Here is a 13,358-nt window from a genome sequence, read left to right on the forward strand (position 1 = left end):
TCAGGCTCCACACTGACAGTGTGCAGCCTACTTGGGATTCTCTCTCCCTTTCTTTCTGCCCCTTCCCTGCTCGCTCACTCTCTCTCTTTCAAAAATAAATAAATAAACTTTAAAAAAAAATAAAAACTAGTAGAATTAAAAAACTAAAAATAATTAGAACGATTATTGGAACCATAACTTGGAAAGGTAACCATAACTTGGAAAGGGTTCGGCCAAGAGAGAAAATGCAGAAGCAGAACGTTACATATGATTCAATTTTCGTAAAACAATAGCAATAAAACCCGTGTTTTATTTGTAAAAATTCTGAGAACATGGAGAAAACCGCAGAACAAATAAATCTCGGTCATGAACACAAGGTACCCAGAGGGAGGGAAGGGAGTAAAAAAGAGAGCAAAAAAAAAGCTGACACAGAACCAGAAAAAAAAATGCAAGCCTGGTGAGGGCGAAAACTCACAAGGCGATAGTTTTCAAGACAGTGTCAAGTGTGAGCGTTTGAGGGTGTAAAAAGAAATTAAAAAAATCAAATGTATGTTCTACCAGAAGAGCGAGAAATCAAAACAATGAGCAATTCTTAAATGGGTTAAATCGTAATTTCTGACCATTTTCACAAGTTACTAACACCAACACAGGATCTGTCTTCTCTGGGGTGGACAGACCCCAGAAGCAAACACTGTCCCGGCTTCTCCTGGCAGAAGAGACGTTTCAAAATCAGGAACAGGGGCTGGCGGCTGGGAAGGAAATCAGCTGAAGGGGCTGGTGACATTAAAAGGGAAAAAGAACGGAGACAAGAGTCCCTAGATGTAGAAGGAGGGAATAAATGGGAAATGAGACACAGAAGGGACATTAAGCCAGTGGCCCACGGGTCTCCAAGCCTGGTGGGAACCCACAGTCTGGGAGAAAGAAAACTTCACGCCAAAGCCTGCTTTCAAACAGAAGGGAACAATTGAAAACCAGTTTGTTCTGATTTCTGGCCGCACCTTAGAGCCAGAGAACGGACGTCTCATCCTCCGTGTCCAGTCAGCACCTCAGGCTTATCAAGGCTCAGTCACAAAGCTTCTCGATCCTTCCGTCTCTCCTCCCAAGAGCACTCCCTCCACCCAGCCCCCCTGTCCCCTGCTCCCCGGACCCCATCACACCCCACCCATTCCCCCCACCTCCTCGGGAAATGCAGATCTGACTATATTGTCCTTTATTTCTCTCTCACCCATGCCACACTTTGCCATGGCATACAGAACATGACACAATTTCAGAAGGGACACAGATGGACATTTCTATGTTAATCACTTCAATGCATCAAGAAAATCTATAACCAGCCGTCCGTCTTTGATATCACTGATGCTGTTACTTAGGACAAGTCCAGAGTCATAAGACAGGGCCTTCAAATTCCACCACAAGCCAACACGTGGCTTAGACGGTATAGAGAAATGGCAAAAACTGTGAAAATGGTATGCAAATAGCCACAGCCTAGGAAATGACACCCTAACTGGGGTGCCTGGGGGGCTCAGTCAGTTAAGCATCCAACTCTTGATTTCAGCTCAGGTCGTGATCTCACAGTTCATGAATTCAAGCCCCATACTGGGCTCTCCGCTGACAGCGTGGAACCTGCTTGGGACTCTCTCTACTTCTCTCTGGCCCTCCCCTGCTCTCTCTCTCCCAAAATGAATTAAAAAAAAAAAAGAGGGGCACCAGGGTGGCTCAGTCAGTTGAGCGTCTGACTTCAGCTCAGGTCATGATCTAGTGGTTCATGAGTTCGAGCCCCACATCAGGCTCACTGCTGTCAGCCTGTCGGCACACAGCCCGCTTTGGATCCTCTGTCCCCCTTCTTTCTGCCCCTACCCTACTTATGCTCTCCCTCTCAATAAATAAATAAAACATTAAAAAAACAACAACTTAGGGGCACCTGGGTGGCTCATCAGTTAAGCAATGGACTCTTGGTTTCACGTCAGGTCATGATCTCACTGTACAGGAGTTCGAGCCCCGGGTCAGGCTCCGCACTAACAATGCTTGGGATTCTTCTCCCCCTCTCTTTCTGCCTCTCCCCAGGTCCTGCTCAATCGCTCGTTCTCTCTCTCTCTCTCTCTCTCTCTCTCTCTCAAAATAAATAAATAAGCTTAAAATAAAATAAAATTTAAAAAAAAATAAAGAAAAAGAAAAACAATGATACCCTAATGGATAAAGTTCAAACACCTAGTGACTTTCCAGATCACCTCCCAACACCTACAACACATCATCCACAATCCCCCCTTTTGCTCATGCCTGCCTCCACCTTCGCACTTGCTACTCCTACTGCTGGAATTCCCATTCTATCCATGTGACCACTAAAGACCCAGTACTCACCTCTCACATCTATACAATGTAATTGTTACTACAGGCCTCCTTGACTGTCCGCAATTTACATGCCCGTCTCCTGGACTCAATCAGAGAAACATCTCGTCCAGCCAACACAGTAGTCTACCAATAGGTAACTGTTGCACAGAGGAATTAATGAGCGGTCATTCTAGCCTTTCTGTTTCCAAATTGGCCCAAACACTGGTATGTCAAGTCATACGGAGACAATGTATTGAGTTTTAGTAAGTTCTTACTGGCTGCGCCAAGCAAACATTGTTATATACAAGGAAGCCGGGACCATGATTATCATCTGATGTTCCGGATGATACAATAGAGGCCTAGAGAAGATAATCAAGTCCAAAATTACACAGCTGGTAATTGGTGATTTGTGGCTGGGTGGGCCTCTCACCTCAGAGCTTAGACTTCAGGCTCATGGCCTCTCTCTGCTATCAGGACAGTGATGATGATGGTGATGGTGATGACAGTGCTTACATATTGTTTCCCCTGGGCCAAGCACTATTGTCAGTGGCTATAAACAATACAAATATTTATTGATATTCAGACATGGAAATGTGCTCAGACTTGCTAAATGCCCTAGAGTTCCCCTATAGCTAAAAATAATCTTTTTCCAAAAAGAAATCAATTCATTTGATCACTACAGTAAAATAAAAGAATATACAACATGAAAAAATATATATATACAGGGGCGCCTGGGTGGCTCAGTTGGTTAAGCATCCGACTCCGGCTCAGGTCATGATCTTGCGGTTCGTGGGTTTGAGCTCTGTGTTGGGCCCTGTGCTGACAGCTCAGAGCCTGGAGCCTGCTTTGGATTCTGTGTCTCCCTCTCTCTCTGCCCCTCCCCTTCTTGGGCATGCTCTCGCTCTCTCTCAAATAAATAAATGTTAAAAAAAAAATTATTTACACACACACACACACACACACACATAATGTGGAACCACCTACTACAGATCCTCAAAGTGGAAATGAAGTACTCAAGATAGGAGGATAGAAAATCCAATTAATGAACCCCAAGATTTTTTGCAGGATGAGAAGAATTAAAACATCCAGGCAACACCTCAAACTAATAGCTTGGGAAGAAACCCATGACAAACTGAAGACAAAAATCACATGATGAACAAGACCTTTAAAAGAAGAAAAGGAATGCCTGACAAAGCCATTTGGTTTCATAAGTGTCCAGAGGAATCCATAACGACAGTTTTCAACTGTGCTGAGAATAACATTAAGAAACAGCAAAGGTCAGCTGGTTTTGTTTTGTAACTTCCTGAAAAGTTCATGAATGTTTCTAACTCTTCACAGGTAAAGAAAAATCACCAAAACAAATCACTCTTCCCTGGCAAGCTTTCAAAGGAGAAGAAATGCTCCTTTATCCGACTTCTTCTGACAACATTCCCCGAAAGGATCACAAAAATGTACATTTCCTAAATGTTCTGAGACAAATACTCAAAGCCAACCCATTGCCACCCATCACGGCAAAGAGACCCAGTTGCGCAGAGAATATTTACCAAGTGCCCGGACACTTTACATAAAATTACAACGACAGTAACAATAGCTAACAATTTCTGGAAACATACTAGCTGTTCGGCTTCACATGAACTGACTCAGAGCTCTACTGAGTCGATAAAGTTACTGCTGTTCCCATTTACAGGTGAGGACGTTGAGGCACAAGAAAGTCAAAACTTGCCCACAGTCCAACATGACTGGGGACTGGCGACACGAGGATTCAAACTGAGCTCCAATTACCACACTCATCCTGCCGGCCCCAAGTTTGGGTCGCTGCCGATAATTCCAAGGGACACCTTCCAGACGGTGTTCTGTAATTCCACGGAGGAAGGAGACGCTTCTGAGGAACAATAACGTATCTGGCCCTTGAGGTGACTTCCAGTGCCTGCTGAGTCCTTGGGCCATTATTTCCGGAAGGCAAACTATTCAAAACACACATTACAGCCTCTCCCAAGGCCAGCGTGACTGACAGTACGTGGAATAATTTTCATGAAGCACAAGAATGGGTCTTTGTTCTGAGGGCCAAACAGAGCAGGACCGCAACTCCAACGGGAAGAGGTGAGGAGAAACGCTGCGCTCGGCAGCCTGCTGACTGCCCCACTTCCTCCTGGGGGGCTTTCGGAGGACAAAATCATGCAAGGAGCCTCGCCTGCCATTTCCTTTCATGTCCGTGGTGTCTGATGCTTTACATGAGGCCCGTGGCATCTTGCTGTGTCATCTCCGAAAGATCAAACACATCTGCCTCCCACACGCTCACACTTTGCGATTTCGGCTGTAACAGAATAACATTGTGTACAAAAGGCGCAGGGGCAGCGCTCTTTCCCAGACTTGAGCCATTCACAAACAGATGGGCAACTTTTGTTACATCGGAGCATGGGTAGCCTGGTTTACTTGTCCTGGGTTTGACTCCTGTTTTCCACGGGAGAGACGCCTGTTTGAAAAGGGAAAACTCTATTGCTGTCGCAGCACTGGGCCCCACAGAGCAAGCCCCTGTGCTGCTCTGCTGGAGGAAGGCTAAGCCCGAAGCCTCTGTTTAGACAGGAGGAAGGGGCTGTGCTGGACACACTTTGAACCGTAGGCTACTGTTGTCTTCGCAGGTCAAAAGGACCAAGTATCAGTAATTTCATTTCATTCAACCTCACATTAATACCAAACCAGGTCTCTCCCCCAGTATCGCTGAGACTGGAAAACAAAAGTCGAAACACTGAGCCACTAGGCAGCTGAGGGGAATTGAATGCCCTGACATTTAACACTTAACATTAAGTACTTTTTGGGGAAACGGTGTGTTAGGAAAACCACGAGGGGCTATAGTGTCAGAGAACAGGACCACAGTAGGAAAACAAAGTCTGTCTCCAATCCTGTTCACTACCTACAAACCACGTGACCCACCTAACCAAAGTGCATGCTCCAGCACCAATGGGTACTAGATACAAAGTCAAGGCTACAAAAATGACCAGCCTCCAAGGTTTTACAGCTGTAAGAGCAGGGAAATTACCCTGCTCCTGCTTGCCTACCCCTCAGGGTCATTGCAAGGATCAAAGGACACCGATCACATAGACATGAACATTTTTATTTTTTTGTTTATTTTTTAATGTTTATTTAATTTTTTGAGAGAGAGAGAGAGAGACCGAGCACAAGGAGGGGAGGGGCAGAGAGAGGGAGACACAGAATCCACAGCAGGCTCCAGGCTCTGAGCTGTCAGCACAGAGCCGGATACGGGGCTCCAACTTGTGAACTGCAAGATCATGACCCGAGCCCAAGTTTGCTGCTTAACCGACTGAGCCACACAGGTGCCCCTAGACACGAACATTTTTAAACCGCATGGTATTGTCACAAGAAAGCCTATCACTACAATACAGCAGCAACAGGGGACAACTGGTGGGCATTATGGCCACCCTGTGTTCATTCATAACAGCCACCTTCATAACAGCACCCAGATTTCACTTGAAAGTTTACTTCTGCCTCACTGGATCCTGTCTTGGGATGGTGACCCGAGGAAACACCTCGCACTACACAAGCCAGCGGGCTCCCAGGAAGCTCCTTCAGCCAAATCCTTCTGCTGGTGGCGAGCAGGTGGTCATGGGACCTGAGACTGAGACTGGCCAGTCAGGTGTTTCCTCCCTAGACCTTCAATCTTGACCAGAATGAGAGTCACTCTGGCAGCGGCACCTTAACTGGACCAGCATTCCTGCTAAGAGACATCTCTGGGCCCCTGTGTCCAGCACAGGAGCCTTCCAAAGTTGTCTTGACTCCTTCCCATCTCCAAACCCGGCCTTCCATCAATTCTACAAGCCCACAACATCCTTAGCTGGAGATTCCTGTTGCTTGTTGCCCAAGAGTCTTGGCAGATACAGCTGTGTGCCAGCCTTTCAAAAGTTCCTACTGGTGGGGCGCCTGGGTGGCTCGGTCAGTTGGGCGTCCGACTTCAGCTCAGGTCATGATCTCACGGTCCGTGAGTTCGAGCCCCGCGTCGGGCTCTGTGCTGACAGCTCCGAGCCTGGAGCCTGTTCCAGATTCTGTGTCTCTCTCTCTCTCTCTCTCTGACCCTCCCCTGTTCATGCTCTGTCTCTCTCTCTCTCAAAAATAAATAAACGTTAAAAAAAAAAAAAGTTCCTACTGGTGTTCATCCAACCAACTGGAATCTGGCTATGACCCTAAGCCAACACTCACAGTCATGCCCAGAACTTTACCTACGACAGTCAATTTTCAATGGCCTTCAAAGGTAACACTTGGCCTTTTAAGAGAAGATCCCTTCCAACTATCCATTATATCTTAGTAGTCACTTGTTCTCAGTTTTCTATAGGAGAATGACACAGAAGAGACACGTCTCAGGACGTGGGGTCTGAGAACTGTACCCAGAGTTATGTGGAAAGAAATCTTCCACCTTCGGGAACATCGAAAAGTCTCGCTAATACACATTTGCCCTTCCCTTCCATCTGCAGACTGGTGCCTGCATCAGTAGACAGCATGGCAGGAGTCCCAGCTGAGTGAGGACCGTCCCCACCAGACTTCACTCCGTATGGAGTGAAATTAACACTCTGACATGTCTGGCACTTTTACACACAGTATCTGACTTAATCCTCCCAAATGGCAGGGCAGCTCTGATTCTGACCACCTTTTCAGATGCGTGCATTTTCCCCACACCACCAAGCGATTCTCTGACACCAGCTGGGTGTCCTACACCTCAACTCAATTCTGACATTTTCCACCTGGAGACAACATTAGAGACCCCACAGGTGAAGGTCTGTTCTGCAAAGAAGCTGTTGGTGTGGCCCGTCGTGCATTTCCGCCCAGAGCCGCACACACACAGTCATGGGGGGCTTACTAGTCAGCTTGTGCTCCATATCCGGGCTCAGGATCAGAACTGGCCCTTCTGTCCCCGACGCCAAGAGGAATTAATTCGCCTCACCTCCTGGAAGGGATCAGGGAGGGATCAGGGAGGGCAGAGATATATGCACACACCCGGGCTCCAGAGATTGTGAGATACAATAAGAGAAACAGAGGAAAAAACGGCTTGCTCAGGACCGCACTCAGGCAGACTTAATAAATCACATATGGGTAAGTGTATATGTTGCCCCGGTGGGAAGACTTAGTCGGAAGTCCCACCTGAGGGGAGGGCGCTCTGCTCAGGATGCTCCATTGGGACTCCAACGGGGCTGCTCGCCGCTGGGCTCCCCCAGCCAGAAGGCTGGATGTTGTGAGTACCCGATTTGATGAATTTAGCCTTCTCTGTTCTTCTCTGTATTTTTCTCCCTCTTTATGTTTACTGGAATTGTTGAATTGCTTATATTCCCTTTCCCTCATAATTAATAGAGATTTCCTCCACGAAACCAAAAGTGTGGCTATCGTGAATTAGTACTATTCAGAACAAGTTCTATGAGACGCCACACATCCCCCCGCCCCCCCCAACCCCGGTCACAAGCCCAGGCTGTCACCTGTACTTCTGCCTGACCGGCTGTGTATCTCAAACATTCCCACGACCTCCTCCGTGGGTTAGATGAATTTGCCACAGCGACTCACAGAACTCAGAGAAACATTTTACTTACTAGATAACCGGCTTATTATAAGAGGATGATGTGAACTCAGGAACAGCCGGGGGGAGGGCTGCGTGGGGCCAGGTAAAGGAAGAGAACATGCAACTTCCGTGCCCTCCTCAGGAGCACCTCTCTCCCTGCACCCCTGTGTGCTCATCAACACAGGAGCTCTCGGGACCCCATCCTTTTGTGTTTATATGATTTCATGACATAGGCACAACTGATTAAATCACCAGGAGCTGGCAACTGAACTCCACCTCCAGCTCCTCACCTCTCCCTGGGGGGGGGGGGGGGGGCTGCTGGGAAAGAAAGTTCCAACCCTCTAATAGCGTGGCTGGTTCTCCTGGCCACCAGCCCCCAACCTTTGGGACTTTCTAAAAGTCACTGTATTCACATAACAGAAGACACCTTCATGGCTCTCATCGCTTTGGAAATTCCAGGGGTTTTACAGCTCAAGGCCAAGAACGGCAAAGAACAAATATGTTTCCTGTTTAAATCAAGATATCACAGTAGACCTAATTCTTGGGCTCTGAGAAGTTAGGCAGGTGGCTCAACCGCAAAGGGGAAGAGCCAGACTCGAAGCCAGGCAGTGAGAGCCAGAGCTCTCTCCCGCCAGCCTGCCCAGGGCACATCCCCAACCTCCTAGACATAGCCCTCAAGTCACGTTCTGTAATCACTGCCTCACTGGGCTATCTTCCCCAGTAGAAAGAAAGTAACCTGAAGGGTAGAAACACTCCTGAAATACTTGAGAAGGCCCCGTGTCCAGCTCAGAACCTGACACCAGCTAAGCATTCAGCAACTAACTGCTGAACAAATGAGTGATCCAATAAATATTTACTGAGCACTTACTATGTGCCAGGCACTGTGGACACAGTGTGCGCAAAATAGGTTTATTTCCAGCTTGTCATGCAGTTGAACAGATAAACGTAATCAATCCATCGTACCAACGCGTAATGTGAAACAGAGATTTCTAGACTCTGACAGTATTAAGCAGGGGTCACAAAGGACAACCCCTCGCAGAAAGTGTGCAGATCCATGGTACAGAGCAAGGAAAATAGCTCCAGATAATTGGGACTTCGGGGTCTGGTGGGGCAGGGGAAGAACTGCAGTCAGGGGACCTGAAGACTTCCCCGACAATTATTCAAAGACTTTGAAAACAAACAAAACAAAACAAAACAAAACCAGAAAAGGCCAGGCCAGAGTAGCTGGAGCAAAGAGCCAGACTGTATCAGGGATGCGAGTCTTTTTCCAAAGAGCGAAGGTTCTCTATGGCAGAGTGAAGGGACGGCAACTGCATTCTTCGTAAGTCTCTCTGTGCAGAGGAAGCAGGACAAAAAGGAAGGGAGTCAGTCGATGGCAGCCATCCTATGGGGGGTGTGGTGACCGGGACAGGGTGATAGCGGGGAGCTGGAAAGCAGTGAATACATGTGAGGTGACCTCTGGTGCTGGGCCATTTGTCAGGGGTGAAGAAGAAAGGGGACTCATCTATCTTTCCAGACCCCACAACAAAATGTTCTTAACTGCAAGGTTAAACTTTGTCACAATATAAGGACAATGATGTGGCCTTTCCTGTATGAAGGTGGTGCCACCTCTACCCAAACATATTGCAAAGATAAGACCAAGACTCTGAGTCTTGGGGGAAAAACAATTTTTTTAATGTTTATTGTTGAGAGACAGGCCGTGAGCAGCAAAGGGGCAGAGAAAGAGGGAGACACAGAATCCAAAGCAGGCTCCAGGCTCCAAGCTGTCAACACAGAGCCCGACGTGGGGCTAGAACTCACGAACTGTGAAATCATGACCTGAGCCACAGTCGGATGCTTAACCAACCGAGCCACTCAGGCGCCCCAAAACAATTTTTTTTATATATATATGAAATTTATTGTCAAATTGGTTTCCATACAACACCCAGTGCTCATCCCAAAAGGTGCCCTCCTCAATACCCATCACCCACCCTCCCCGCCCTCCCACCCCCCATCAACCCTCAGTTTGTTCTCAGTTTTTAAGAGTCTCTTATGCTTTGGCTCTCTCCCACTCTAACCTCTTTTTTTTTTTTTTTCCTTCCCCTCCCCCATGGGTTCCTGTTAAGTTTCTCAGGATCCACATAAGAGTGAAACCATATGGTATCTGTCTTTATCTGTATGGCTTATTTCACTTAGCATCACACTCTCCAGTTCCATCCACGTTGCTACAAAAGGCTATATTTCATTTTTTCTCATTGCCACGTAGTATTCCATTGTGTATATAAACCGCAATTTCTTTATCCATTCATCAGTTGACGGACATTTAGGCTCTTTCCATAATTTGGCTATTGTTGAGAGTGCTGCTATGAACATTGGGGTACAAGTGCCCCTATGCATCAGTACTCCTGTATCCCTTGGATAAATTCCTAGCAGTGCTATTGCTGGGTCATAGGGTAGGTCTATTTTTAATTTTCTGAGGAACCTCCACACTGCTTTCCAGAGCGGCTGCACCAATTTGCATTCCCACCAACAGTGCAAGAGGGTTCCCGTTTCTCCACATCCTCTCCAGCATCTATAGTCTCCTCCAAAACAATTTTTTTAAACACAGCTTCAAAATAAACATAATCACTAATTATAGCCTAACATGGGAAGAATAGACTTTGGAGCCCAAGAAACTAGGGTCCCACTTTCAACTCTAACTTTCTCAGATGTCTAACCTTGGCTGCATTACTCTACTTGACTGAGTCTGTTTTTTCGTCCGTGGAGAAGGAATAACACCACCACTCCAGACACTGTGTAGGAGACTAAGCGTCAACATGCACAAGAAGTGGCCAGAGACGTGAGAAGCAGTAACTATCGGGGCACCTGGATGGCGCAGTTGGTTAAGCATCTGACTCTTGATCTCAGCTCAGGTCACCATCTCACAGTTTGTGAGTTCAAGCCTCCCATCGGGCTCTGTGCTGATGGGGTGGAGCCTGCCAGGGATTCGGTCTCTACTTCTCTCTGCTCCTCTGCCATGTGTGTGCATGCAGGCACACGCTCTCTCTCTCTCTCTCTCTCTCTCTCTCTCTCTCTCTCTCTCTCTCTCCCCCTCTCAAAATAAATAAGCAGTAACCATTATTATTAACATAAAGCAGCACCCTCCTTTTAGCCATAAACCACAGCTCTCATTGAAGGAATTAACTTTCTAACTTCTATGAAATGTAATATTTTACCTACTAAAAACTTTAGGAGTATATTCTATTATATAAGAACACATTCATTTAACATTTAGAGATGGATTGTCTCTCTCAAGAAAAGAACAGGATAATTACGAAAATAAAAAAGTGATGGAGAAGTCCTGAGCACACACACCCTCACCCATCCACACACATGCATGCACACGCACTCACACACATATGTGCAGCTGGTCTAGGATGGGAGGGAGAATTGCATCATTAATGAATGAGCCTCCCAGATGATTCTGATGCAGGTGGACCTTGTGTCCTCAAATCAGGACCCCCGTGCTGACCAAGGCCAGGCCCCATAGTAGAGCCTCAAGAACAACTGTAAAATGCAAATCATAAAAAAAAAAAAAAGAATTATTCTATATTTACACTTATTAAAACTGTATGATACGGGGTGGAAGGACAGACAAAAAGATCAATGAAACAGAAACAGACACTGACAAGTAAGTAAATAAAAATCTCAGTAAGGATACAGCTTTTATACTCTTAAGGATAAAGCTTTTGCTCTGGCACTTTCCATGGCTATTTTATCTTCCAGCAAACACCTACAGATTTACGTCCGTTTTACTTACTGCTTATGAGTACTCCGCTGGGAAGGAGAGAGGTCAGGACCCAGGGCCTGCCTGCTGTCTCCATGTTCACAGTCAAGGCACAAAAGCATTCATAAACCAGTTATTACAATGCAACATGGCAAGTTCTGTAATAATAATAATTTCATCTACTGAAACAAAAGAGAACTGAAACAATAAATCAGTCTAATGATCTGATGCCACAACCACATACTAAGAACCAAATGTGCGACAGGCACAAAATGTCTGTGCAAAAGAAGAGAGATACACACTAGAGGAGTCGCCCCTCGGCCCTCAAAGCTCACAAGCCTCGTGGTGCCACAGATTAAACAGCTGACTACGATACGATGCCGTGCACGCGCTCACCCAGTCGCTCACCCTGACGGGTCTTTCCTAAGCACCTTCTACACGCTTCCAGGCACCAGACTTACATCAGTGATCAAGACAGCAAACATCCCTGTCTGCACAAAGCTGACATGACAACACCCAGAGACAGAAACCAACAAAATAAACAAGCCTAACATACAGGCTGTCAGCTGGTGGTAAGTGCCAGGGAGAAAAACCAGGTGAAGGAGAGACAGGATACGGGAGGGATACAGTGTTAAATCTGCACCAGTTTCAAATAGTCCCTGCAGCTCTATGACAATGTGGCGCTATGCGCTTTGCTCCGGCTGGTACAGTGTGTCACAGACATGGGTCTGAAAGGACAGACCAGGAACGGGCTCTGCTGGGCGGGCTGGGGTGAGTGGGCCGGGCCACGGCCAGTCTCCGGAATGACATGAGCACTGAGCAAGCGAGTTCCCTCATTTCCCTTCCTTTGCGGGGAATGTTCCTCCCGCCACCATGAATCACTGAATGACTTCACAAAGCAAATGCCTGTGTGTCTCTTACCTTTGCCAAAACATTCCCATCTCCTCCCAGGCAATGTGAGAAGCTTACACGATTATGTCAGTCCTTCCCAGGTCAGGAAAGTCAATGCCAATTTTGGGGCTTCTTTTTTATATACACATAAAGGAAACAAGCAATCACAGTATAAAATATGAAGACCAACAGAAAGTATAAAGATCCCCAATATTCTTAGACCCAGGATTACCTGTGTTCACATTCTGGTATGTTCTTCGCCAGAGTGGTGGTTTAACATAGCTAGCATCACTCTGCATCGACATAACTTTATATCCTGGTCTTTTTGTTTTAACTACATAAAATGTAAATTACTACATGTGCATTTCTCTGCTTCAAGTCAACGCTGTGTGGACGTCAATTTCATGGCTATGTGACATTCTGTTCTACTGATGCTCTGCTTAGATTTCTGACTTGCCATCATTATCAATTACCCTGAAGATAACCTTATGCAGAAAGGTATTTCAAACAATTCCCTCAGAACGGACTACCAGGGGCGCCTGGGTGGCGCAGTCGGTTAAGCGTCCGACTTCAGCCAGGTCACGATCTCGCGGTCCGTGAGTTCGAGCCCAGCGTCGGGCTCTGGGCTGATGGCTCAGAGCCTGGAGCCTGCTTCCGATTCTGTGTCTCCCTCTCTCTCTGCCCCTTCCCCGTTCATGCTCTGTCTCTCTCTGTCCCAAAAATAAATAAACGTTGAAAAAAAATTAAAAAAAAAAAAAAAAAAAGAACGGACTACCAGAAGTAGTACAGGAAGCCGCGAATACGCGACACGAGCCGTCACTGCGTAGGTGGTCCACAGCTTACCCAAGCTGAATCACC

The 13,358-nt window shown here is 46.7% G+C and overlaps 1 protein-coding gene and 1 long non-coding RNA gene across 5 annotated transcripts in view; both read right to left on the reverse strand.

Annotated features, from left to right (window-relative positions):
* Positions 1-13,358, reverse strand: part of SNX29 (sorting nexin 29) — a 497,953-nt gene that overhangs the window by 464,457 nt on the left and 20,138 nt on the right. The window lies entirely within an intron of this gene.
* Positions 8,760-13,027, reverse strand: LOC147573111 (uncharacterized). Its single transcript, XR_015245216.1, has 2 exons — positions 11,643-13,027; positions 8,760-9,195 (listed from the first exon to the last, which is right to left on the reverse strand). It is a non-coding gene; the product is annotated as an uncharacterized LOC147573111 (long non-coding RNA).

Source organism: Puma concolor, chromosome E3 (assembly GCF_028749965.1).
Source record: "Puma concolor isolate L17-30 chromosome E3, mPumCon1.1.hap2, whole genome shotgun sequence".
NCBI classification, from domain to species: domain Eukaryota; kingdom Metazoa; phylum Chordata; class Mammalia; order Carnivora; family Felidae; genus Puma; species Puma concolor.